General features: G+C 45.5%; 1 long non-coding RNA gene across 1 annotated transcript; it reads right to left on the bottom strand.

The window, feature by feature from the left end:
- Nucleotides 1-809: 809 nt before the first annotated feature.
- LOC128344792 (uncharacterized) lies at nt 810-5,614 on the bottom strand. The gene is made up of 2 exons (XR_008316050.1): nt 5,264-5,614; nt 810-3,112 (listed from the first exon to the last, which is right to left on the bottom strand). It is a non-coding gene; the product is annotated as an uncharacterized LOC128344792 (long non-coding RNA).
- Nucleotides 5,615-27,029: the final 21,415 nt, after the last annotated feature.

Genomic DNA, 27,029 nt, shown 5'->3' with positions numbered 1-27,029 from the left:
CCTGGAACTTCTGGGGGGCCGCATGGCCCCCGATCCCTGTAGCCCCCACCAGCTCTGGTAGTCATGTGGGTGGCTGATCCGGCCGCCTAGGGCTGCAGGCAAGATCTGACGGGAGAGTAGGCTAAGGGAGAGTGGAGAGTGATTGATTGATTGATTGATTGAGAGTGGAGACTGATTGTGAGAAGAGCTTCCATGTCTTTTAGTATTGCTGTTTCAGGTTATCCAAAAGCTGTGATATTACTACTCTTCTTGATACTAATCTGCATCATTAAGAAGTTAAAAACAATTTGCTTGTTGACATAGAAGACTGGTGTAGCGTAGTGGTTAAGAGACTAAGTTATGGAATCAGTTAGGACTTGTGGTATTGAACTTGTGGTAACCATGAACTGATTGGTATTTACAAGCCTATCTCTCTCGGTCTCTCATTTGCAATATGTGTACTACTACTGTTCTGCCTTATGGGGAGTTGTAAAGATTAACCAAGATAACACATAACTCTGAGCACTCTTTAGCACTACACAGATGCTTAATATTAAAAAATGGCTGTCCAAATAACCAGAGCTTGTATTGTCTGTATGTGGTATATGGAAGTGGAAGAAAATAGCTTACAAACTGTTTGGTTGAGCCACTTTGGCTAAATTTTCTGTAGCTGTCAGAATTTAACTGGGGCAGCAGCAGCGAGCGTGTGCACACACAATTCTCTTAAATGAAGTTCATATAAACATCTTAATCTGCAGCCATCTGGATCGTCTCACTGTGTCTTTCACATAACTGAGCAGTATAAAGAGCAAAGAAAACACGAGGTGGTATAAGCTTTCAAGACAATCTAACATGTTTTATTAACAAGTGGACTGGAATGATCATTATGAACACTTCAAATGGATGTTCAGGAATTCTTCCCCATTCACCAATCGAAAGATAACTTTTTACCACATTGAATGCCATTCTTGAACTGTATCAACAAGTCTAAAGCAACACACAATAAACCAGAACATTTGAAAATCCATCCTCATTCATTAAAAAGTCAAACAAAAAGACTCATTGATATGCAAAGATAACATACATCGCTTGACATAATTGATGACTGTTCTTGTTTGACAACATTGTTCTTTTACATTGTGAAAGTACCAAAATAAAATCTTTTTAAAAATAATTTAAAAATAATTCTTCCCCACTGGTTTTTCTTCACACTTCCTCTTCTGCCCTTGAAATATCTGGCAGTGTTGTTGCCAGTACAGTGTCTCTTGGGAATAAACACATGTCCTTTGTTAATAGCAATACACACAACGGTTCCTATTGGAGAGCATTTGTTTAGGATTTTGTTTTCTTCATTCCACTCTTCCTCAGGCGTGGTTGACTCCTTTCTTATGCTTTTTGTCCCCACATCAGAACTGTTGAAGAGCTCTGTCACAAATACCTCTGACTGCATTCATTTTTAAATTCATTCATACTTTCCTTCTAACTCATGTGCACTCTTTTATCCCCTGCCTAGCAATTTCTCTTCTCCACTTATAAAACCAATCATAATAAAAAGCAGCAATGTGAACATCCCCGATTTACTCTGGCTACTAGTTGGAGGGCTGTGGGCCACCTCCAGCCTCAAAGGCAGGATGCCTCTGAGTACCAGTTGCAGGGGAATAACAGCAGGAGAGAGCGCATGCCCTCAACTCCTGCCTGTGGCTTCCAGCGGCATCTGGTGGGCCACTGTGCGAAACAGGATGCTGGACTAGATGTGCCTTGGGCCTGATCCAGCAGGGCTGTTCTTATGTACTCCAGTTTATGCTTATTAATGCTTTACTCTGATTTACTTCAATTTATGCTAACTAAGCACTTATATGTGCTTATATACTCTCGTCCTATCTTGTTCTAACTTACACCACTTTACACTGTAGTAAAACCCCAGTCTTGGAAACCTGCTGCTCATCCATAGTATTTGCAATTCTCTTCTTCAGTCTCCTTCTTGTCTGTCCATTCCTCAGTTTCATCTTCTAGTATTATCTGATATTGGGCTGCTAAAATATCTGATCAGGCCTCATTACCTCTTTTGTGGTATTTCTCCTACTTCCATTTTAGCAGATCTTCTTGCTTTCTTTATCAGTTTTCACCTCTGTTTTTCTTCTATATTAAATCCACCACTTGTCATCATGATCCAGTTGCCTCTCATTTTTAAATAGTTGTTCCATGGATTCTTTGCTCATTTCCCATATCTTAAATCTCTCACACCTTATTTAAAATGGTTACTCCAGCATTGAAAAAATGTTGGGTAGATCCCCACTGCCTCATCCTATCATATGGCTTCTTTTTTTTTTTGCTTTCGTCTCCAGAATTAAGTGATTTGTCCCATCTGAATGCTTCACTTTGTTTCTCCCAGTTTCTCCTGCTTTCTTTTTGAGCCTTTTCAGCTTGTCTTTTAATCCCAACATTGTAGTGAGACTGCTCTGTGTAAAATAAATAATGACCTTCTATTTACTAATTCACAAAAGTTCTCTTATTCCCCTTGCTCCTTCATCAGCTCTTGATACAGTTGATCCTTTGCTTCTTTGTTTTTGAAATCTGATGATACTGTCCTCTTAGTTTCTTCCTTTTCCAGTTGACATTACCATAGTTCATAGTTTCAGTTGACATTACCACAGCAGATTTAGAGTATATGAGCTATCTTCAATCCTGTCTATTTTAGCCCTGCTATAGTTAAGGTCTGGCCTTGTCATGGTGAACCCTCACGGTTAGACTACTGTAACATGCTCTACATGGAGCTGCCCTTGAAGATCCCCTGGAAATTACAGCCAGTGCAGGATGAAGTAGTGAAGTTTCTGGCAAGGGCCAAATGCTAGGCTCATATTACCCCACAATTGTGTCAGCTACACTGGTTGCCAGTGTTTTTCTGGGCACAATTCAAGATTCTGGTTTTGACCTTTAAAGTGCTTAGGGCCAAGAGAGTTGAAGGGCTGCCTACTCTCGTATAGTTCTGCCCAACCTGTAAGATCATGTAGAGAGGCTCTCCTGTATGTTCTGTCACCGTCTGCGGCACGATTGTCGGTGACATGTGAGTGCTTCTCAGTAGTGGCCCGGGCTCTTGAACTCCTTGCTCCTTTGATGTAGAATTGCCCCATCCCTGTTGGATTTTAAGCAAACATTGAAGACTGTTTTTATTCCAGCACATGGTACATGCTAGGCATGGTACAAAAACTAACACAAATCACTGGCCTTCAACTCGAAGAAGAAGAAAGAGAGAAGAGAATTTTGCACAAACTGGGGGGGAAGTGGAAGAAGGAAAGAAAGCAAATGTTACAGAAATTAGTTTAGGAATAAGAAAAGAAAAAAAGTAAAATATCAAGAGGGAAATGCAAGAGCAAAATATGAGTTTAATAATTTCTTGAAGCAAGACAGAGGGGAAAAAACAGCCAAATATTTAAAATATTTCCAAACCTAAGTTCCAAACCTAAGGGGCTACAAGAGAAAAAGTACAGATATGGGGAACAGCACAAGAAAGCAAAAGTTTAATAAGATTAGTGTTTTGTGAATGGAGAATAAACAGAATGCAAGTTAGGTAGATAAGAAAGGACAAGATCATGAAGAGATTTAAGGCCCATTAACACATTGAGGCTATTCTCACAATCTCCCAAAAGCAGGTTAAGGGAGCCCAGCCTCCTTTGGGGGGGGGGGTTGTGTGCTGCAATGGGAACCGTGTGGCTCCTGGCAGCAAACCTCCTTAAATGCCCCCTCCTCATTTAAGAGGAGCACTCTACTAACCCCAATTTTTCCCTCGCACCATGGCAACTCATGAGGATACCCTTGAGCAGGAGGCTCCAACAAGCCTCCCAGCATCGGGAGGCTCCCCAGCATGCCCCCACACTCACGCAGAGCATGCTGGGACTTCCAGGGGCCAGGCAGCCACCAATCCCCACCACCCCTACCGGCTCCGTCACGGAACCGGTAATTGTGTGGGTGGCCGATCCAGCCTCCCAGGGCACACTGAGTGCTTGTCAAGCCCACTCTCCCCACCTAACCCCATCCGGCTTTCCACACTTGTGTGGAGAGCCTCATTATTGAGCACAGCTACGCTCAGAGCCGGGGTCTCACGATCAGTGAGACCCAGTTTGCGAGAGTGAGCGGGGAGGGCAGGCTAAGCACGCTCTTGCCGCACACGAGCAGGGCGGGAGTCCTGGGTGGCCGGATTGGCCAGCCACATGATTGCCGGCTCCGTGACAGAGCTGGTGGGGGGCGCTGGGACTGATTGGCCCCTGGAAGCTTCAGCATGCCCTGCATGAGTGCGCAGGGCATGCTGGTGAGACCCCCAGAGCCAGGAGGTGGCTTTTCGCCTCCCCTCCGAGGGTCTCCTCATGAGTAGCCATGGCGCGGAGCCGTGCCGTGGCTACTCACAATAAAAAAAGCTGGGTTTGCAGAGCGCTCGGTCCGCAAATCCAGTTTTAGGGGCGGGCTACTTGAGCGGGTTACCCGAGCTGAGCCCGGTGGTTCTCACATTTGCAGCCGAGCCCAGTGGTTCTCACGATTGCAGAAAATCAAGCGGAGGCTAGCCTGATTTTCTGCAATCATGTGAATAGCCCCTCAGTGTTACAGCATTGAAAGCAAGCAGTAAGTCCCAAGCAGAAACATTTAACCGCTTTTCAAATTTGTTGAAAAGCAGTATATAAATGTTTGTCATATTCATATAAATATATGATCTTGCTGATGGTGAAATGTCTCCCACCATGAAATTGGTTTCCTGCCTGTGATTCAGAACCCTGAAAATGGCAGGGTCTTTGACTGTGCATACCGAATTCACATATGTAAGCTTTTTTCAGACTTATTGTTTTATGTGCAAGAGTCTGGGGAAAGCATCCCCATTTATTCTGCATGTCACCGTTCTCCTGCCTTTGCCTCAGTTTCTGCCATGTGAGGATGTGGCATCATTAGCATTACCTTGAAGTGCTTATACCCTGTCACAGCCCAGTCTCCACCAGCCCTGTGATTTTTAAACTGTAAGCACTGCCACCAAGTAGACCTTTAGGCTTTCTCTGACTTAGTCTACTGAAAACAGCCTTCCAGTTTCTGTTGTATTAAAAATTAAGTAGTGTGGTCAAGGCTTTTGGTGTGGGGTGGAGAAAACAGATGGAAGCTACAGATTTTTAAATATTAACAAGAAATTTTACTTTGAAAACAGTTCAGTTTAAAACAATAGTTCTTTTGGAAAATTAGTACCAAAACAGCAACCAAATGAGCACAAGGGGAAAATAACATGTGATCAAAATACATCTAAACTGACCTGTCTCTAACACTGGGCCCTAACTTCACAGTCCTTGCCCAGAGTATTCTGCAATCACCTCAGCTTGTCCCTTGGTTAACCTTAGGTCCTGCTCTCACTTCATAGTTCTGGAGTTTCAATCCCAGACTGCTGGGGAGCGATGCAGCTCTCCAGAGAGATTGAATCTTTCCTAGTGATTTTCAGCCTTTGTTCTCCGCAACTCTTTTCAGTTCTCCTTTCGCACTCCAGCTCTGCAACTCTTTCCAGCTCTGATGCCTACTTGATTTTCACTTTGATTCCTTCTGACTCTTCAGTTCTCCAACTTGTACTACCCTAAAACTCTGCTGAAGGCAGCCTCTTTATATTATTTAACCTCCCTCCAAACCATCCAATCAACATATCTTAAGTTCCCTCAATTTTTCAAAATATACCCAATCAAATCAAACCCCTCTTCCCCCCAAAACCAAGCCACGATATTTCTTCTCTCTCCAAAACCAAACTGTAGAATTAGAGCTGTGAACTTTTGACCCCTGCACAGCTTTTTAACATAGGGAGCAAGCAAAGCAATTCTATTACAAAAGTCTTATATACAAAAAGTGGAGGCTCAGGCCTCATTCCTTAACACACCCCTTTCCCTTTAAGTTCTTACTGAGAAAAATGCTAGTTCTGTGGCTGGTTCTGGGGAACTACAAATGCAAGCTGTTCTGACATAGTTAATGAGAATGGATGGACCAGGTGTTGCCTGAATCCATTAATGAAAATAATCCATCCTGTTTTGGTTTGATAACTTTAAAGAGGTTAAGATTTATTTAAGAAATGAACAAAATGTAGAAAATAATACTGAAGTTAGGTTTCCACACCCCCAGGAAAATAGGGAGCAGATGGTCTTTAAGATACCTGAACCAGATCATATAAAGAACAGCAATTTAAATTGGTTCTGTAAATCAATGAGGTTGTTGTAAAATTGGCACTATATATTGTATTCAGACTGCTCCATCTTGCCAGTAGTTGCTTTCTGAACCAGTTGAAGTTTCCAACCACTTTTCAAAAGCAAGACCTATACAGAATGCATGAAAGTAATCTAACGTACTAATATATGCAGAACTTTTGTCTTGCAGTTTGGTTTAGTAGTTAACTCACTGATGTTATGGGGCACTAGTAATGTGTGAAACTCTGAGAACAATTTTGCAGGAAACTGCTTTTTCAGATATACGTTTAGAAGGCATATTGTAGCTTTTGCTGATAACTTCCAAATGTTGGACATATTGTAGAGCTAGAATACCCTTTTGGTATTTTGTCTGAACCATTTTGGATGATTTATTATCTGGCCAGATTCTTCCACAAAGCCTCAAAAGACAAGCAATTCCCTAAACCCTGATTTTGTGGTTTACAGCAACTCACAAAAGTTTACTTTTGCAAAACCTATTAAGATTTCCATTTTGCAAACCTGTGTGTAAAACAAATATAATAGTCTTAGTTTTCCCAAACCAATGATGTTTTCCCTAAATTGGGTACTCATTTATGTTTTTACAGGGTTATGAGTTTCCATGAGCTAACCAGATTCATTACAAAAAGAGAGACTTGGGTGTGGCTATTGAAACAAAGTTGACCTTCATGGACCACTTAATGGGACTAATAAAATAGCATGATCTGAGATTATATCCATATATAATTCTCCAATGTGGCTGGATCTCTGGAGTCTGACCATATGTTTCTAGGTATCATTTTTGCTTCTCAAATAAGTAGGTAGTCCAAACAGTTAAATCTTTGAAATGCTTAAATCTGAGTAATATAATATGTTCTGACCTCGAGACTTGGCATTTTCAGGATTCATACTTGTTGCAAAGCACAATGGTTATTCTCTATAATGGAAATTAATTGCTAGGAGCCCACTATGTTTTGGCTCCAAACTACATTGGCTACTTTTAGTACTCTGAACACAATTCAAAGTGCTCATTTTGATGTATAAAGCCATATCTCATATCCTACAGGTGGTCTTAATGTCTCATATTCTATTTATTTATTATCTTTATAATTAATTCTCTTAGCCAGCCAGCATGGAGATGTGGCAAGGCAATGCGTGCCAGCGAGGAAGGCACCTAATTGGCTGAGCTCTGTTTGGCTGGCGGAAGCGCCTGATTGGCTGAGTTCTGTTTGGCCGGCGGAGGCGCCTGGCTGTTGTGAGGAGGGGCCGTCTCTGCTGCAGCCTGGGCTGGGAGGTGGGAGGTGGGAGGCGGAAGGACTGGCCCTGGCCTGGCGCCAGAGGGGTGAGTGGGACATGCGTGCCCAGTGAGGACTGAGGAGGAGAGGGGGAAGAAAGTGCCGGCAGTGGCCACCGGCCAGCCGGCGGGTGGAGGGGGGAGGAGAGAAAGGCAGCGGGCAGAGGGAGAGAAAGGCGGCAGCGGGCAGGGGGAGAGAAAGGTGGCGGTGGGCAGCGGGCAGGGGAGAGAAAAGCGGTGGCAGGGCAGTGGGCAGGGGAGAGAAAGGCAGCAGCGGGGCAGTGGGCAGGGGGAGAGAAAGGCGGTGGTGGGCGGGGGAGAGAAATGCGGTAGCAGGCGGGGGAGAGAAAGGTGGCAGCGGGCGGGGGAGAGAAAGGTGGAGGCGGGAGAGTGGGCGGGGGAGAGAAAGGCGGAGGCGGGGCAGCGGGCAGGGGGAGAGAAAGGCGGCAGGGGGCAGCAGGCAGGGGGAGAGAAAGGCGGCAGGGGGCAGCGGGCAGGGGGAGAGAAAGGCGGCAGGGGGCAGCGGGCAGGGGGAGAGAAAGGCAGCGGTGGGCGGACGGGAGGGAGGGAGTAAAAACGGTGGCGGTGGGGCCATTCTTGGCCGCCCGCCGTGGCTCTGTTTGTGTGGAGGACCAGGGGGGAGGAGGGCTGGAGAACATGGGCCAGAGGGAAGGGGAAGAGAGGAGAGACCAGGGCAGGAGGAAGAGGGAGGGGGAAACAGCCGGCACCAAAGAGCTGCACAGATGCTCTGTGTGGGGCTGGCTAGTTTATTATTTATTTATTTAGCACATTTTTACACCGCCCCAACCCAAGGTCTTAGGGGGTTCACAGCAAACAAAAACAAAACATTAAAATCAATTAAATACTAAAAACAGTTTAAAACAAACCAATAAAAAATACAAAATTTAAAAAGTTAAAAAGCTAAAAGGCTTGGATAAAAAGATTAGTCTTTAGACACTTTTTAAAAGCCGCTAGAGATGGGGAGACTCTTATTCCCACAGGAAGCGCGTTCCAAAGCCTCAGGACGACAGCAGAGAAGGCCCATCCCTGGGTGGCCACCATATAACATGAAGGTAGCCACAGACGAGCCTCCCCTGATGTATGCAGTAAATGATGGGGATCATGCAGGGAAAGACGCTCTCTTAAGTACCGTGGGCCTAAGCTGTTTAGGACTTTATAGGTTATAACCAGCACTTTGTATTTTGCCTGGAAACTTATTGGCAGCCAGTGCAACTCCTGTAATACAGGAGTAATATAGTCTCTTTGAGATGACCTGGTGACCAACCTGGCTGCCGCATTTTGTACTAATTGCAGTTTCCTGACTATGTACAAAGGCAGCCCCACATAGAGCACATTGCAGTAATCAAGTCTGGAGGTTACCAGCAAGTGTACTACTGTTTTGAGATCATGAACCTCAAGAAACGGACACAGCTGGCATATCAACCGAAGCTGATAGAAAAAGCCTCCAGCCACTGCCTCAACCTGGGGAACTAGGGAAAGGTGTGGATCCAGAAGCACTCCCAGACTGCGTACCTGTTCCTTCTGAGGAAGTGTGACCCCATCTAGAACAGGTAGATTAATATCGCTTCCTGAGTAACGACCTCGCACAATAAGTACCTCCGTCTTGTCTGGATTCAGTCTCAGTTTGTTATCCCTCATCCAGCCCATTACTGCTTCCAAGCAGGCATTCAAGGAGGATATTATTATTTATTTGATTTCTATATTATTATTATTATTATTATTATTATTACATTTATATCCCGCTCTTCCTCCAAGGAGCCCAGAGCGGTGTACTACATACTTAAGTTTCTCTTTCACAACAACCCTGTAAAGTAGGTTAGGCTGAGAGAGAAGTGACTGGCCCAGAGTCACCCAGCTAGTATCATGGCTGAATGGGGATTTGAACTCGGGTCTCCCCGGTCCTAGTCCAGCACTCTAACCACTACACCACGCTGTTAGCAGTGGACAGGTTATATGCCTTCTCCTGATGAAGTTGACATGGAGAAATAGATTTTGGTGTCATCAGCATACTGATAACATCCAGCACCAAATCTCCGGATGATCTCTCCCTACGGTTTCATGTAGATATTAAAAAGCATTGGAGACAGTATGGAGCCCTGAGGAACCCTATATAAAAGCTCAGATTTTGAAGAGCAACAGTCTCCAAGCGACACCATCTGGGATCTGCCAGAAAGGTAGGAGTGAAACCACTGCAAAGCAGTGCCTCCCACCCCCAACTCCCTCAGATGTTCCAGCAGGCTATGGTCGATAGTATTAAAAGCCGCCAAGAGATCCAAAAGGACCAACAGAGTCACACATAGAGTCACACATAGAGTCACACATAGCCTGCCCGAAAGCCAGTTTGAAATGGGTCTAGATAATCAGTTTCCTCCAAGACCGCCTGGAGCTGGGAGGCCACCACCCTCTCAATTACCTTGTCCAACCATGGGAGGTTGGAGACAGGCCTGTAGCTATTAAACTCCGAAGGATCCAAGGCAGGCTTCTTAAGAATAGGTCTAATAATTGCCTCTTTTAAACAAGGAGGCATCCTGCCCTCCCTCAGAGAGGTATTAATAATTGCCACCAGGCTCTCCACAACAACCCCCTTGTCAGATAGTATAAGCCACGCTGGGCAATGATCAAGCAGACAGGTGGTAGGACACACTGTTCTGAGCAGCTTGTCCACATCCTCAGGAGTCACAAACTGAAACTGATCCAGTCTAACCACACATGAGGAGTTGCTGGATACCTCTGCATCTGACACTGCGATAACTGTGGAATCTAAATCTAGATCTAAATCTAGATCTAGAATATGTGACACTTTGTCCACAAAAACTCATTAAAAGCATCACAGCGGGCAACTGATGGTTCCAAATTTGGATTCAGGGGAGTAGGGGGCCCTACTAGCCCCTCACAACCCTGAATAGCTCCGCTGGATGAGAGCCTGCGGAATCAATACAGGCAGAAAAGAAACGCTTCTTTGCTGCACATATAGCCAGAGAATAGATCTTTAAATGTGCTCTATGTTGCATCTGTCAGATTCGAGTCGAGTCTTCCTCCACTTACGCTCCAGTCGTCTACCTTGCTGCTTCAGCTCCCGCAGATCTTCCGTATACCAAGGAGCCATTTTTGAAGCAGGTCGGAGAGGACGCTTAGGAGCAATCATGTCTACTGCCCTGGTGAGCTGATCATTCCAATTCTCCACCAAGGCATCAACCGGATCGCCGGCAGAGCCAACATTAAATCCTTCCAAGGCTTCTTGGAATCCTATTGGATCCAGTAACCTTTTTGGATGGACTATTTTAATAGGTCCCTCACCCCTGAAGAGGTGGGACGCAACTGTGAGTCCAACCTTAACCAGATGGTGGTCCGTCCATGACAATGGGGAAATCGCAGGAGTCCCCACCCACAGAACACCACCCTGATCAGAATGAAAGATCAGATCAAGAGTATGACCAGCAACATGTGTCGGTCCAGAGACCACTTGGGATAGGCCCATATTTGTCATGGCTGCTATGAACTCCTGAGCTGCACCAGACAACCCGGTCCCGAAGTGGATATTGAAGTCCCCCAGCACCATAAGCTTGCGGGATTCCAACGCCAAACCCGAGACCAAGTCCGTGAGCTCAGTTAGGGACTCTGTTGGGCAGCGGGGTGATTGGTACACCAACAGAAATCCCAATCTATCCCTGGTCCCCAAACATAAGTACACACATTCAGTATGATCAGACACTCTAATAGGGATCCTGGTAAGGGAGATATTATCCTTAAAGACCACAGCTACTCCACATCCCCACCCACACTCCCTTAACTGCTCCTCTACGGAGTACTCTGGAGGGAGAAGCTGGGCCCAAACTTGGCCCCCAGCCTCCCCCAACCAAGTCTCTGTGATACACACCAGGTATTCTAATGATGGGATTGCTTGATGTGTCCAGTTATAATCTCTAAAGCCCACTTTTTATCAACCAGCAAATGGTTAAAGCTATAAGAACCAATTTAAAGTTTGAGACATTCCTAAAACCTTTATGCATCAGACACTCCACCCCCACCAAAGAATGGGGAGGATAAGGCAGTAGGGTTAACCACTAAAATGAGCTGTTTTATTTGACGTGAACAAACAAGGTTTTGATGGGTATGGTCAAAGTGGTTAACAAATACCAAACAGGCCTGCTGCTTCATGATATTTTCTCAGAGTTGATGTACATTGAGTTTTGTTTGGAAGTTTGTGTCTTCTGATGAGCACTCACTTGTGTTTTTCTTTTTAGCTTTTTGTAGATGCGTTTTGGGAGGGGGGCAAAAGTCCTATGCACAAAGTGGTTATGAACACTTTAAAATTCACAAAAACTTTCCCAATGAGAGACGCGAGCAGTAAGCCATGTGTGCTATTCAGATCTGTACACACAATGAAAATGCTTTGTGGTTCACAACTGGTTGCAAAAAGTAAATGAAGCATGCCATAGAATTTGTTCTTTTGAAGAAATATACATGGATGTATTATTTCTGTGTCTTAAGTGGAAAACATTTTTCTCATTTTCCCTCCACTTCTTTCAAAAAGCAGAAATTAGATGCATATTTTCATGGATAACTATTATCAGTTGATGACAATTTATGGGTAACACTGTGAATTGTTCTGGTGAACCACCAGTCTGCCTAGTCAGCAAAGTGTTCTCGCAGCAGACTCTTACCACTTGCTTTGCTCTGGCGCAATCTCTCCATTTGGCAAATACAATTTACTTTGACTCTTTATGCACATGCTTTGGTCTCCACTGTTGTAGCTCAGCATAAGAAACTTCTGGGCCCTTCCATCTGCCGTTATAGAGGGCAGATTCAAGGGCATCCCTTTCCCTGCCCGCCTCTGCCCTTGCGGTTCTGGCCAAGTGGAGACCAGTACACATTCAATTTTACATTGTGGTTTTTTTAAGGAAGCCCGCTTGAGATTAATCTCCCCCTTATTGTCTAAGTTTTTAGAACACTCTGATGGTTTTTATTTGAAGTTTTTATTACTTCATCCAGATGAAAAAATTATTAATATAACGGCTAGGTTTTGTTTTACAATTTGAGAAACTCGATCTGATCTTTAGCAAAGCATTTCATAAGTAGTTTATCTATTTCTTTCTTCTCTTTTTACTTTATTTACATGATGCATTGTTTGTATTTCTTTGTATATTGGTCTGTGACCGTAATAAAGTTTTTTTCTGTTCAAAGTCATAAGAAACTTCTGGCACAAGCAGTGAGTTGTGAATCCTGGGTCCATGAATTCCAGACTTCTAAGCTTTTCAGAACCATGTTGCATGCAGTTGTAATGGAATCTATGGGAAAGCAGGGCTTTGCTGATGGCTAGGAAATGTATTGATTTATATAGAAACTAGTCGACATTAGGCCCGTTACATTAACGGGCACTAGAAGAGTTGCCCGCGGCTCCAGCCGGGCCCACCACCCAAAGCCACCCCTGGCTCCGGCCGGGCCCACCACCCACCGCCGCCCCCGGCTCTGGCCGGGCCCACCGCTGCCGCCCCCAGCTTCGGCTAGGCCCAGCACCCACTGCGGCTCTGGCCGGGCCCGCCGCCCACCGCCGCCCGCGGCTCCAGCCAGGCCCACCGCCGCCGCCCGCGGCTCCAGCCGGGCCCACCACCGCCTCGCCCAGCTTCCCCCGCCGCCTCCTCACTGGACGCCTTTACGCGTGCGCTACGCATGCGCAGAACACCCGCAAGAGACACGGACGCAGGTACCTTAGGGTTTTATTATATAGGATATCTATCTATCTATCTATCTATCTATCTATCTGCACACACACACACACACAGCTTCTTAACATAAAACGTCTAAAATATAAGTTGGGTGGTGGGTACCACTGGGGTTGTGTGATAAGGTACCCAGCACACAATGTTGGTGGACTGTCTGTCCCATACCTCTTTTACCTTTCCCAGGTTGCTGGGCACCATTGGGGAGGTTTGTGCATGCCTGTTCATGCAGCATGTGAAGGTGAGTGATCCACTACAGGGCTTTGCTCCAGTTTAAACTACTTTGTCCTGTAGAACCTAGCACCAACTGTAATGGGACAAGGTGGTATACTTGTGCCATTCAGGTGAGACTGTTGAAATAATGGTTTCTTATTTGGAGTGAATCTGTGCAATTCTGTTTGCAAAGTGTGATGCATATTGGTCACAAGTGCCAAAATGAGTAGTGATGCAATAAAGACTGTCTGGGCTTTGTCAGTCTTTAGCTTAAGGTTCTTAACTCCGGCTTCCAAAAATATATGGGCTTCCAACTGCCACATGAATTCCATGTAGACTTTACTTTAAAACATCATGGCTTAACCAAAATAATCATAAACACATTCAGGATTGCACAGCTTGGTTCTGATGCTACATTTTTATTTATTTATTCATTTAGTTAGTTAGTTAGTTATTACATTTCTATACCACCCTATCCAAAGGCTCTGGGCGATGTACAGAGAACTTTCCATCACTTTTATCAGCCTCCTCTGTGAGGTCTAAACTAGAGACAAGATCAAATTCCTCTCCAGTTCCTCTCTTGAGATCAGACTTACTTCCCTCTTTTCTCACAATATACATGCTGGAAAGTCTTGAACTGTTCCATTTCTTTTCATCATCCAGCATGACAGAATCTCCTTGGATTTTAATTTGTTTTGGTCCAGAATAGTGGGGACATCCCTTTCTCAGCATATAAAGCGGCCATACTTGAACAAAGTCCCCCACCAGAAATGTTCTCTGTTTCAAACCCAGTTTCCAATCCACATACAATTTTCATTTTTGTTGCTTCTCCCTTACCTGATCATGAATTTCTGCATCCTCAGGGTGAGATGGTAAAAAAGAAGAAGAAGAAGAAGAAGAAGAAGAAGAAGAAGAAGAAGAAGAAGCCCTATCCGTTGTTGCCATGGGATAGCTTTGGTGGTATCCTCTCAGCAGTTCAAAAGGTGATCTCCCTGTAGAAGAATGAGGAGTAGTGTGGTAAGCAAATAGAGCTTCACAGATTGCCTCTTTCCAGGGTTGTTTAGGTGTAGTAGTCAGTTGTAAACTTACTTTGACTGATTTGTTCATTCTTTCCACTAAACCATTCCCTCAACGATGGTACAAGGAAAGAGTATTGTGTGTTATCTCATGGTTATGCAAGTATTACTCCATTTCGAATGAGGTAAGCTGTGTCCCATTGGCACTCACTAGTTCTTTAGGAAAACCTTCTCTCGCAAAAAATGCAGCCATGAACCTGGTCACCTTTTTTGTAGTCATGCTGTCAGCAAATGAAATTTCTGGCCACCTGGAATAGTAATCCATCATCACTATATCCAATCGTTGGTTTGAGGGTTGGTTATCAAAATGCCCCACTATATCCAGAGCACGTTTTTCCCAGGAACCAATGGGATACCCTACTGGAGTCAAGGGGGTGGCAAAAGTCATGTATGTATGTATGTATTCGATTTCTATACCGCCCTTCCAAAAATGGCTCAGGGCAGTTTACACAAAGAAATAACAAATAAATAAGATAAATAAAATGGATCCCTGTCCCCAAAGGGCTCACAATCTAAAAAGAAACATAAGATAGACACCAGTGACAGTCACTGGAAGTACTGTGCTGGGGGTGGATAGGGCCAGTTACTCTCCCCCTGCTAAATAAAGAGAATCACCATGGTAAAAGGTGCCTCTTTGCCAAGTTAGGAGGGGTAACTCATTATGAAGAGACAGCTCACTTGCTACATGCATGTATGGTTGAAGATGGTCAGGTACCTTGTTTTTGCTTGGGCAGCCATTAATTATGTAAAGTTTAAGTTCAGTAAGCACTTGATCAGCACTGACGTTCGCTTTCAGTTCAGAAGACATGATCATTGCATGAGTGGATGAAGCTATTTGCACAATTACTACTCTTTCATTCTTGTATTTTGGGATCCCCTCTTGTACTGGAAGTGGAAGTCAAGATAAACAATCTGCAGTTGTATTCCGAAGACCTGGAAGATATTCCACCTGGAAATCAAAATCCATAAGTCTGGTGATCCATTTGGCTATTCTTGGGGTTGCTTAACTGGATCCCCGAATAGTAGACAAAGCAGATAGGGGTTTATGGTCTGACCGTAAGGTGAATTTTGTGCCCCACAAGTAAGTCCTGAAGTGCTTCACCACCCAGAAACATGCTAGAGATTATTTTTCAATGACAGAATACATCTTCTCTGAAACAGTTAGTACTCTGGAAGTAGGGATGTGCAAACCAGTTCGAATTTGAACGGGTTCAGTTTGATGGTTCGAATTCAAACCAAACCAGCCATCAGGTTCGAGCTGCAGGTTAGAATTTGAAACAAACTGGGAGTGGTTCATTTTTAACCGGTTCAAACCAGTTCAACCCAGTTTGAACCCCCAAAAGTGGGTGGGATGGTATCTGTCACCCATGGGTACCTACCACCCCAACCCCAAAGCAATCGGACACTCGTACGATTTTTTAATGAATTTTTGAAGAAAAAAAATTCTCATAGGGTATAATGAGACCTGAACCGGCCCATTATTATTATTATTCATTATACTTTTATACCACTCCACACACGTGTCTCTGGGCAGTTCACAATGATAAAACAGTTAAAACACATATAAAACCACATAAAAACAATTAAAAACTAACAATTTAAAAATCAATCACAGACTTAAAGCCTATACATTATTAAGAAGCTGAAAAGGCCTGAGTAAAAAAAATGGGTTTTAAAATATTTTTTAAAAATTGTCAGAGATGGGGAGGATCGAAACTTAATAGGGAGCACATTCCATAGTTCTGGGGCAGCAACCAAGAAGGCCCGTCTCCATGTGGCCAACAGATGAACTGGTGGCAACTGGAGACAGACCTCCACGGACGACCGCAATGGACGGTGGGGCACATAATGAAGAAGACGTTCTCTCAAATACCCAGGGCCTAAGCCGTTTAGGGCTTTATAAGTTATAACTAGCACTTTATATTTTGCCCGGAAACCTATAGGCAGCCAGTGCAACTCTATCAGCAGACGTGTAACATGGTCTCTCTGAGATGACCCAGAGACCAACCTGGCTGCCACATTCTGAACCAACTGAAGTTTCCGGACTATGTACAAAGGCAGCCCCATGTAGAGTGCATTACAGAAGTCAAGTCTGGAGGTTACCAACAAATGTACCAATGTTTTGAGGTCATTGATCTCAAGGAACGGGCGCAGCTGGCGTATCAGCCGGAGCTGATAGAAAGCACCCCGGTCACCGCCTCAACCTGAGAAACCAGGGAGAGGTGTGAATCCAGAAGTATTCCCAGATTGTGAACCTGTTCCTTTTGGGGAAGTGTGACCCCATCTAGAACAGGTAGATCAAAATTGTCTCTGGAGTTCTGGCCCCGCACAATAAGTACCTCCGTCTTATCTGGATTCAGCTTCAGTTTATTCTCCCTCATCCAGCCCATTACTGCTTCCAGGCCGGCATTTAGGGAGGATATGCCAGCTCCTGAAGAAGTTGACATAGAGAAGTAGATCTGGGTGTCATCAACATACTGGCAACACCCTGCTCTAAATCCCCTGATGATCTCTTCCAGCGGTTTCATGTAGATATTAAAAAGCATTGGAGAAAGTACGGAGCCTTGAGGACACTGTACTGAAGCTCAGATTTTGAAGAGCAACAATCTCCAATCGACACCATCTGGAATCTGTCCAAGAGGTAGGAGCGGAACAACTGTAAAACAATGCCTCCCACCCACAACCCCCTCAGACGTTCCAGAAGGATACTATGGTCGATAGTATTGAAAGCCGCCGAGAGATCCAAGAGGACCAACAGAGTCACACTTCCTTTGCCAATTGCCAATTGGAGATCATCCATCAGGCAGACCAATGCAGTCTTCACCCCATAGCCCGCCCAAAAGCCAGTTTGAAATGGGTCTAGATAATCAGTTTCCTCCAAGACCACCTGGAGCTGAGAGAGGCCACCACCCTCTCAATTACCTTGCCCAACCATGGGAGGTTGGAGATAGGCCTATAGTTGCTCAACTCTGAGGGATATAACGCAGGCTTTTTAAAAAGAGGTCTTATAAAAGAGGCATCCTGCCCTCCCTCAGAGAGGCATTTATGATTTCCACCAGGCCGCCTACAACAGCCTCCATGCTAGATAGAACAAGCCATGTTGGGCAAGGGTCAAGAGAGCAAGTGGTAGGCCTCACCGCTCCAAGCAGCTTGTCCACATACTCAGCAGTCTCAAACTGAAACCGATCCAGTCGAGCCACATAAGAGGAGTTGTTGGACACCTCCAGTTCAGACATCAAATTAATTGTGGAGTCTCCATCTAAGTCAGCTCGAATCTGAGAGATTTTATCTGCGAAAAATTCTTTAAACACATCACAGCGGGTAACTGATGACCCCAAATTCTGGTTCAAGGGATGAGGGGGCAGATACTAGTCCCCTCACAACCCTGAACAACTCCGCTGGACGTGAACTCGTAGAGGCAATACGGGCAGAAAAGAACTGCTTCTTTGCCGCACGTATCGCCTGAGCATAGATCTTTAATGGTGCTCTATGTCGCAATCTGTCGGATTTGCATTGAGTCTTTCTCCACTTGTGCTCCAGTCGCCTACCTTGCTGCTTCAGCCCCCATAGATCTTCTGTATACCAAGGGGCCAGTTTTGAAGCAGGTGGGAGGGGACGCTTAGAAGCAATCATGTCTACTGCCCTGGTGAGCAAGTTGTTCCAATTCTCAACCAGGGCATCAACACGATCACCAGCAAAGCCAACATTAAATCCCGCCAAGGCTTCATAGAATCCTACTGGATCTAATAACCTCTTTGGGCGGATCATTCTAATAGGCCCCTTGCCCCTGTGGAGGTGGGAAGTGGTCGTAAGTCCAACCTTAACCAAATGGTGGTCTGTCCATGACAGTGGGGAAATCACAGGAGTCCCCACTCATGGAACACCACCCTTATCGGAGTAAAAGACCAAATCAAGCATGTGACCTGCATTGTGCGTTGGTCAAGAGACCACTTGGGATAGGCCCATAGTTGTCATGGCTGCTATGAACTCCTGAGCTGCACTGGACAAATTGGTCCCAAAATGAACATTGAAGTCCCCTAGCACCAAAAGTCTGGGAGACTCCAACACAAGTTCCGCGACCAAGACCGTGAGCTCAGTAAGGTACTCTGTTGGGCAGCGGGGTGATGGGTACACCAACAGAAGTCCCAATCTATCCCTGGTCCCCAAACTCAAGTAAACACATTCAACATGGTCCGATACCCTAACAGGGACCCGGGTAAGGGAGATGTTATCCTTATAGACCACAGCCACTCCACATCCCCACCCACGTCCCTTCACCTGCTCCTCTACAGAATATCCTGGAGGGAGAACCTGGGCCCAAACTGGGCCACTAACCTCACCCAACCAAGTCTCAGTAATACACACCAGGTTGGCCCCTTCATCCATGATCAAATCATGGATGAGTTCTGATTTATTTTGGACCGACCTGGCATTGCAGAGGAGCAGAATAAGGTTATGTGGGTTGCTGGCAGTGCTCCCCGAGGTCAGAGAGCTGGCAGGACAGCTGGAAGGGGAGACAGCTATTAAATTTCTGACCACCTTTCCCCTGGAATGGCCTGCTGACCTGACAAAAGGAGAGGAGAGCTGGTCTTGTGGTAGCTAAGCAGGGTCTGCCCTGTTTGCATCTGAATGGGAGACTTGATGTGTGAGCACTGCAAGATATTCCTGTCAGGGGATGAAGCTGCTCTGGGAAGAGCAGAAGGTTCCAAGTTCCCTCTCTGGCTTCTCCCAGATAGGGCTGAGAGAGATTCCTGCCTGCAACCTTGGAGAAGCCACTGCCAGTCTGTGAAGACAATACTAAGCTAGATAGACCAATGGTCTGACTCAGTATATGGCAGTTTCCTATGTTCCTAATGTTACTCCTTCTATTCCCCACCACCACTGGGATAGCTGCCCCACATTCAGTAGCGCCCCCTATCTCCCCATCTCCAGATAAACCCAAACACATTGTAGCAATTTCAGGCCAGTTCTAAAAACAGCTAAACAGAAGCTCTACTGTTATCCCCTATTGTGGAGCATTATCCCCTATTGTGGAGCACCTAGGGGGAGTGTAGATTCCTTGGTAGCAAATGAGAGTGGATTCATGGTTTGTCATTGAAAATCTCATATGCTATACTCTATACTCAGAATCTATACTCAGAACACCTCAGAAACAACAGAACCCAGTACCCCATGAGTTAGCAACCAATGGGGGTGGTTGGCACCCTTTGTGCACTACACCACCACTCTCTCTGGGCTACCCCAGCACCCCCCAAGTGCAGTTATGGGGCTGCTGACACCTCCATGCTTCTTTATGGAGAAAAACCTTAAAGACATGTAAACTTCAAAAATCACTTAAAAATCAGCCCTTTGCTCAATTCCTTTCAAATAATTCTGATAGCTTCCTTGCCCCACTTGGGGAACTACCACCCACCACACTCTGCTCTAGGCCACCCCTTTCCTCCTGATGTGAAGCTATACATTTGCTGCAATCCTCATTATTCCCTATGAGGAATTCAAAAATACTTTTAAAATTCACCAATAATCGGAGGAGTGTCTGGTTGCCTTGGGGTTTTGTGGGTGGTAGGAATCCCTGGGTGCCTACCACCCACCCCACTTTTGTTCCCCTAGGTGCTCCACAATAGGGGATAATGGGCTGGTTTAAAACAGTTTGAACCAGTTTGAAATGGTTTGAATTCGAACTGAACCGGGGGGGGGTTCGAGCAAAACCAAAACCGGACCTCCCCCTCCTGGTTCAAACCCGGTTCGAATTTGAACTGCACCAGGCAAACCGGTTTGTGCACATCCCTATCTGGAAGCAATGGCAACTGTAGCTTCCCTGTCCCCCTTTTGCTGGTTCAAGACAGCACCCAACCATATTCAACAGCATCAGTGGTTACAACAGTGTGCCTCGTGGTGTAAACAGCAGGACTTTCAGCAATGGCTGATTTGATAATCTGAAAACTAGCCTTCCAGGAAATGCTTCATTCTTTTGGGGTGGGGGGAACACCATAATGGAGCAACCTTGGAGGTGAATTGTCTAACAAATTGAAAATAATACTCACAGAGTCCTAAACACGAGCAAAGTGCATCTTTGTTGTGTGGCTCTGGTGCTTCACAAATAGCTTTCACCAAGTGTGTTTTGGGATGTACTCCACTCTGAGATATTGTGTGTCCTAAGTATGTCACCGAGTGTTTGTAAAACTGACATTTCTCTGCAGTGATAGGAAGTCCATGTTGTTGGAGTTTTAAGACTTTAGTCAGTTTAGCATCATGCTCCTCAGTGGTTTTGCCATACACTAAAATGTCATCCTGAAAGTAAGTGATACCATCTGTAGTTCCAAAAATTGCATGCATCATTCTTTAAAATACCAAAGCTGCAGAGGCTAATCCAAAGGGCAGTCTTTTGTACTGAAAAAGAGCCTCTGGTATAATGAAGGCCCTGTATTTGTGAGAACTTTTCAGCAGAGGAATTTGTTGATAGGTCAAAGACAAGTCCAAAGTTGTGGATGTTGAGGCCTCTTTCAGAGTAAGCAGCATTTCATTGATATTGGGTGATGCATGACAATCCACTAACATGCTGTTGTTCACATCTCTTAAATCTAGGCACATTCAAAGTGTACCATTTGATTTCCTCACATGAACAATTGGAGAGACCCATTTTGATGAATCAATAGGCTCTACGTCTGCATATTGTAGTCTTAAAAGCTCCTCTCTAAGTGGTTGGTGCAATGCTATGAGAAATGTGCTTTCCTCACTTTGTGTTGTAAAGTATTGCATTTTATGTTTGAAATGTATGGCAGTGCCAGGAGTATCAGCAAAAATGTCCAAGAAACCAGCTCCACCATCTGTAATATGGGTTTTGTGCTATTTGGTCCTAACACTATCTGTAGATCTTTCTTATATTTCCAGCCCAATATGGAGACTCCTTTTTGTGACATGTACACTTTCCCTTCTGCAGGACATCAGTAAATCCATTTATAGCAACAAGGGAACCTCCATATTCCCTTGGGTGGGCGTCTGAACGCTGCAAGTGCAGATCTGATATAGTATGAAGTTGCTTGTAAAGTAGATGGGAAATGAATGTACAGAAAACCAGAATCAATCATCAGCTGTACTTCATGGCCATTAAATTTAACTTGACAATGTGGAGAAGCAGGCTCTGATTCTGTCACATTTACAACGCTGTCAGGAAGTAGTTAATCTGCTTCATTCTTATCATATGGTGAATCAGTAATTGAGTGGACAGCAATGCATACCTTAGCAAAGTGTCCCCTTTTCTTGCACCCCTTTTCTTGACGTTCTGTGCAGGACAGTGAGCAAAACTGGCTTTGTGGGCCTTGGTAGCAGTGGTAGCTCCTCCTTTCTTGTGCTGCCACTTTCTGGGGCCATGCCACATGAGAAGACTGGGTTTGGAAGAATTTAGACTGAACAGCTTGGATTTCTGGAAGTTGGGGTTGGGGTGCCAAAGAAAGTAATTTGGCATGGTGATGAGCATTTTCCACCCTCCTGGCCATCTCTATAAGTTTATCCAAGATAAGTGTCTGCTCTAATAGTTATTCACACAGTTTGGAGCAGTTTGTTTTCATAATTATCTGATCCCTGATGAGTTCATTAGTACACTTGGCAAACTCACAGGTTACACGTAAGGCACACAATGCTGTGATATACTTTTCGATAGGTTCACCAGGCAGTTGGGATCCACAAAGGAACTTGTAATGTTCAGCAATCACATTCAAAGTAGGGTTGAAATGAACATCAAAGTCTTGAAGAGCAGCTTCATAAAGATTGGCATCCCCTTCCAAGTTGGCAGGAAAGGGCAAATGACTATATATTATTTGGTCTTCAGGGTCCAGGCAGTGAAGCAATATAGCTTTCTGCTTTGCTGGAATAAAATCAGGGGTTTGTATGGTGAGGAGATAATTGCAGAAATAGGACCTCCATTGTTTCCAGGAAAGTGCAGGTTTTCCTGGGGTGGACAAGAAAAAAGGTGGTGTTGGGATCTGAGCCAGAGTCCAGGACTGAAAAGGGGAAAGTACCTTCAGGGGTTGTGCAAGTCAGGAAGCTGGAGAAACAATCAGCAGCAATGATAGTAGAAAGCAGTTCAGGAATGTAGGCCCAATCAAATGAGTAATGCAATCAAATGCAAACATTCACAAGCTTTGCAGGCTCATAAGCTTTAGCTGGTTCAAAATCTCATCACCAATGTTTTATAGCTGTATCCGTTATGGATACAAATAAATCATATGTAGATCTGACTAAGAGTGTGTTAAGAAACAACTTCAATTTCTCCTCCTCCTTTCCCTCCCTTTTCCTTTTTTACTCCCCACCCCACACACACACTCTACAGCATTCCTACTAAGACAAACTTCTCAACAACAAAACATAAGAGATTACTAGACAGAATGCAACATGGATCCTTGGTCTTTTGTAGCATTGCTCTCCTTTTGTTCTCCATGGCTGCTTTTGGAATTAAAATAGAATCAGACAAAAAATGCATGGGGCATGGGGCAAATCACCACCACATTTTGTTTAACCGTTCCAAAAACATGCATAATATCCTCTGAAAGACAGAAGCAGTAGCCAGACTATTACTTATGAGACTGAAAGGAAAACCACATTTTGATAAACCTTGAGAATGTCAAGTCATGAAAGCCAAGCTGAGATTCTGTGTTTGCTTAGTTTCCCTTCTGCCAAAGCAGCATTGGAGCCACCACCAGAGTAAATTATTTTGTGAGCTAGCAAACTGACACAGTTCCTTTGGACCACTTTTGATTAATTATATTGGGGCACCAGACATTAGCACATCATCAGCCATGTACTGAAGGATCAAATTTTGAAAGAGTATGGGGGAACGGAAGGGCTACAAATGTTTGCCAAATTTATGGTCTTTGGTCACTGAAAACTTTTGAATGACCTGGCAGCCCAAATTTGCTAAATAATTGATTTGCTAGCAACCAAACAGCCATCCTGTCCAACCAAAAACTGAGATTATCCATGCATTAACCATGACTCCATCCTTGCAAGCAATCAGCCTACCCAATCCAGTCCATAATGTGCCACAAGCAGATAGCTGATGCATTACATTAAAGTTGCCTGCAGAGCAACAACACTGGAGAATATAAGTGGTCAAAGCTACAAGATATGGCAAAGCAGATTAAATTCCAGAATCATTAGCCAGTTTAATCAGTTGGAATTCTAAAATATGGAGATCCATCAGCACAACATCAATCCAGACAAGGGATGTACACAGGACAATCTTTGTATTCCGTTCTGAGCTCAGAATGCAAATGCCCCAAAACGTTGCGTCGGAACAACTGGATGAGCCAGTTCCAACAGAACATGTTTGGAACACTCGAAATGTTTCGAGGGCCATTTTGAACTCCAAAATGGTGATCTTCTGGTCTCTGTGCATGCACAGCAGCCATTTCTGTGGTGGTGCTGACCACGCAAATGGCTGCCACATATGTGCAGAGGCCAGAAAAGTGCCATTTTGGAGTCCAAAATGGTGCTTGGAACACCCAGAACACAGTAGGGATGTGCCAACCAGTTCAAGGGTTCGGTCCGGAAGTTCAGGGGTTCGGGATCGAAACGAACCCCACTCAAATTCTGTCCATACCAGAAACCAACCTCCAGACAGGTCCGTGAAGTTTTTTTATTTTTAAAAAAATATAAATAAATTAAAAATATCTCTAGCCCCTTCGGGAGGCTTCCTGTAGGCTGTGGGTGTGTGTGTGCACACGCGCACGCGCGAAGCTTCCCCCTCACCCCACCAGCCTCTTAAATCACCACCATGGCCTGGGAAAGTGCTTCATTTTGGCATGGTGGCCATTTTGGCTGTTGCCACGCATGCATAAATGGCCCCTGTGAGGCCTGGCATGACCCAGGGCCCCACAGAGGTCACTTGCGCATGTGCAGTGGCCATTTTGTTTTTTCCCAAACCTGGACCAAACAACATACCCCCCCACCCCCGATGTTCGGGGGGTTCAGAGCTTGACATTGTAAAAAAAAATTTTTTTAACCTTTACTCCCCTCAGGGGACATCCTGGAGGTGGCGGGGGGACCCGCGGAGGTTTCTGCTCCCCCTGCCGGCCTTCCTCATGCCCCCCTTGGCTGGTTCGGCCAATCTTCGGACAGTTTTTGGCCTTCGCCCGGTGGCCATTATGGAGCCTGCGCACCTGTGCACTTGGTCTCTGTGTGGCCCAGGCCACAATGGCTGCCGAGCCACCAAGTGAAGGCCAAAAACCAGCCGAAGAGCAGCCGAACCGGCCGGGGGGGGGGAGGAAGGCCGGCAGGGGGAGGGGGAACCTCCATGGACACTCCCCCCCGTCTCCAGAAACTCCCCCGAGGGGAGTAAAGGTTAAAAAAAAATTTCAAAATACAATGTCAAGCTCACAACTACCCCCCCTCCGGACTGAACTAAACAGGGGGGGTTGAGGGGTGTGCCAGACTGAACTGGTGCAGTTGGGTTCAAGGCTGGTCTGACCTCGAACCAAACTGGGCCAGCCAGTTCTTTGCATATCCCTAGCCCATCCATGACAATGGGGAAATCACAGGATTCCCCACCCACAGAACACCACCCTTATCAGAGTGAAAGACCAGATCAAGCATGTAACCAGCAATATGCTTTGGTCCCAAGACCACTTGGGATAGGCCCATAGTTGTCATGGCAGCTATGATCTCCTGAGCTGCCCCAGACAAATTGGTCCCAAAGTGAACATTGAAGTAGCCCAGCACCACAAGCCTAGGAGACTCCAACACCAAGCCCAAGCCCAAGTCCATCAGCTCAGCTAGGGACTCCGTTGGGCAGCGGGGCGATCGGTGCACCAACAGAAGTCCCAATCTATCCCTGGTCCCCAAATGTAAGTACACACATTCAATGTGGTCAAACACTTCGACAGGGATCGTGACAAGGGATATATTATTCTTATAGACCACAGACACTCCACCTCCCCTCCCACATCCCCCCCACTGCTCCTCAACAGAGTACCCTGGAGGAAGAAACTGGGACCAGACTGGGCCACCATCATCTCCCAACCAAGTTTCTGTAATACATACCAGATCGGCCCCTTCTTCCAGAATCAGATCACGGATGATTTCAGGTTTATTCAGGACCTACCTGGCATTACAAAGGAGCAAGATGAGGTTCTGTGGGAGGTTGGCATTGCTTTCCAAGGTCAAAGAACTGGCAGCACAGCCAGAAAGGGAAACAGCAATTAAGTTTCTGATCTCTCTTCCTCTGCAACGGCCTGCTGACCTGTCAATGTTACTTCATCTATTCCCCTGGAATAGCTGCTCCATAATCAGTGGATACACCCCATGTCTCCCCATCTCCAGACAAACCCAGACGCACTAGAACTCAACTCACCCAGGATTTTAAAACAGAAGCCAAATTAAAATAACTATCCACCTTTACACACCATGAGGGATCCTGAGCCAAACACCTCTCCCTTGCCCTAGTTATCCCCCGAAGTGGCTCCCCCAAAGGGGCAACACCCTTTGGAGTCACCCCTTTGGTGCTGACCCCGCCAGTGGTGGGCCCGTCACCACAGACAGTGTTCCTATAAAAGCCCAAAGCAGGGCAGGTGACCCCAGGAACTGCTAAGTCACTCAGGAGCTGGTCCCAATTCTGCGCGCACTCCCTACAGATGTTACACAGAGGCAACAGCCTCACAGGAGAAGCAGCAGCAGGCAGGTAACAGCAGGAGCCCACAGCGCCCATCTGGTCTCTCACTGCTGGCAGCACTGGATGGGAAGCAGATGGACTCTTCCTCTCCTCTGCTGGGCTTCATTATGTTGGGGAGTGGATAGCCATGACCTTTTTCTTTGTACGAAACTATTTGAATGCACATGTGGATGCATTGATATGCACTCATATCCCATAATAGAATAACCCCCCTAACTTTTATCATCTTTGCCAGACACTAAATGGGGGTAGAAACATGTTACTTCTCAACACCGATGTTGTGGGTACTATCCAAAAGGTGCTTGCAAAGCTAATCTCTTGCACCCATGATGGTGGTACTGTCAGGAGCTCAATTTCATTGTTTTCAGGTCCTATATACAACACTATTACCATTATGCACTGTGTGAAAAAGTACTTCCTATGGTCAGCCCTAAATTTCCTGACCTTCAGTTTCATGGGATGGCCCCTGGTTCTCACAACACTAAAACCAGTGGCCATTCCATGACACTGAAGATTGGGAAATTTAGGACCAACAAAAGGAAGTACTTTTTCACTTTGTGCATAATTAATCTATGGAATTCTCTGCTATGGGATGTGGTGACGGCCGCTATCTTGGATGACTTTAAAAGGGGCTTAGACACATGCATGGAGGACAGGTTTATCAATGGCTACTAATCTGGTGGCTATAGGCCACCTCCAGCCTCAGAGGCAAGATGCCTCTCAATACCAGTTGGAGGGGAGCAACAGCAGGAGAGAGGGCATGCCCTCAGGATTTAGCTGTGGGCTTCCCAGAGGCATTGGTGGGCCACTATGTGAAATAGAATGCTGGACCAGATAGGCCTTGGGCCTGATCAAGCAGGGCTGTTCTTATGT

This window comes from Hemicordylus capensis, chromosome 1 (genome assembly GCF_027244095.1).
Source record: "Hemicordylus capensis ecotype Gifberg chromosome 1, rHemCap1.1.pri, whole genome shotgun sequence".
Taxonomy (NCBI): Eukaryota; Metazoa; Chordata; class Lepidosauria; order Squamata; family Cordylidae; genus Hemicordylus; species Hemicordylus capensis.
The sequence above is the reverse complement of the archived record's forward strand: the minus strand, read 5'-3'. Positions and strand labels throughout refer to the sequence as shown.